The sequence below is a fragment of the Echinops telfairi genome, unplaced genomic scaffold (genome assembly GCF_000313985.2).
Source record: "Echinops telfairi isolate 266 unplaced genomic scaffold, ASM31398v2 ScPeMD7_2573;HRSCAF=3158, whole genome shotgun sequence".
In the NCBI taxonomy this organism is placed as follows: Eukaryota; Metazoa; Chordata; class Mammalia; order Afrosoricida; family Tenrecidae; genus Echinops; species Echinops telfairi.
Genome location: NW_022106471.1, coordinates 2637992 through 2639434, shown reverse-complemented (window position 1 = coordinate 2639434; position 1443 = coordinate 2637992). Strand labels below are relative to the sequence as shown.

The 1443-nt window shown below is 50.0% G+C and overlaps 1 protein-coding gene across 1 annotated transcript in view; it reads left to right on the top strand.

The window, feature by feature from the left end:
- ANTXR1 (ANTXR cell adhesion molecule 1) overlaps positions 1 to 1443 on the top strand; it is a 258401-nt gene that overhangs the window by 1065 nt on the left and 255893 nt on the right. The gene's annotated exons all lie outside the window — the stretch shown is intronic.

The following is a 1443-nucleotide window of genomic DNA, read 5'->3' as shown; positions in this document are numbered from 1 at the left end:
CCCCCCCCTCCCTGGGGTACCTCTCCAACTATTCACTGCCGCCACCTCATTCCTATTCATGGTGGATGAGTCTATAGGACAGAGCAGGAGGGCCTCAGTGGGTTTCTGAGGCTGTAATTCTTTGCAGGGACAGACAGGCTCATCTTTCTCCCAGGGAGCTCTAGCCAGTGTGTTTGAAAGGCTACACAGTCCAACTAGTAACCACTAGGCCACTGGGGCTCCGTGGAGAACCTCTTGGCCTTTAGACTGCTAGGCTGCCCTGGAGGTGCCCGCCCCTGATTTCCTCAGGACATGAGTAAAGTTTAAGACTTTGCTGCACTACAGTCAATTCAACACTCTCCCCGGTCTCCATGGATTTGCCAAAGGAAGCATCCTGCTAGCTCTCAAGACTCAGCTTCAGCAAGATAAAGCTCTCCACAGAGGAGCGGCGGTCCCAGTGCTGGGAGCTGCTCTTGGGGCCACCACCGGAGGGGAGATGGATTTCACAGACTGGAAAGTATTTGGGAGTTGGAAGAAAGAACGCTGCGAAAGAAGCTGGCCAACTCGACACCAAATGTGCTTAGCAGTTGCCCCTGGAGTTTGATTTTTCCGTTCAGGCCGTTTTGAACTGCTGATGATTGTGGTGCAAAGCGAGATCTCTTCTGTGCAGATTTATGAGAAGGCGGATACTGGAGACGGAGTCCAAAGCCGAGAGATGGAATGCGTTTTGTTATTGCTAGTCTGTGAGCACCAGCTCGCAGATCCTCCGGCCCCTGATCGATCATGCTTCTGACAAGGCCATTTCAGAAGGAGAGGCAGGGTGGCTGCAGAAACCCGGCCGAAGCAGCACATGCTGGAGTGCTCCTTGGTACTGGGGAAATCATGTTCTTGCCAAGTGAATTTCTAAATTTAATCAAATGCTGAAGTCTGAGTCTTGGGGGCGGAGGAACTATGAGGGATGGGGGATTTTTAACAGACTTAGTTCTGGTGTACCTCTGAGAGCATGAACAGAATTTTTAAAAAGAGCTAAGGCCTTTTGGGGAAATGGATAATGAAGAAATGCTCATGCCCCAAGTACCAGCGGCTATCAAGTTGATTCTGTCACATGGTGACCCTCTGTGTGTCAGAGCAGAGCTGTGCCCCGTAGGGTTTTCAACGGCTGGCCATTTCAGAAGTGGATTGCCAGGCCTTTGTTCCTATACGCTGCCCCATGAACTTTGACCTCCAACCTTTCCCTCAACAGTGGAGCGCATTAACTGTTGGCATGACTCCCGGAGTCCCAGTGCAAGGAAATTAGCACTGGATAGTGAACACCAAAGGATGATGCATGGATAGACTAGAAAACCTAGAAATGGACCCGCGTATGTGTAAGAATTTGGTGGCATTTCCCATGAGTGGAGAACAAGTGAATTGTTTTTTTAAATGGTTCTTGGACAAGTGTTTGGCAATTTGGGGAAACAAAAG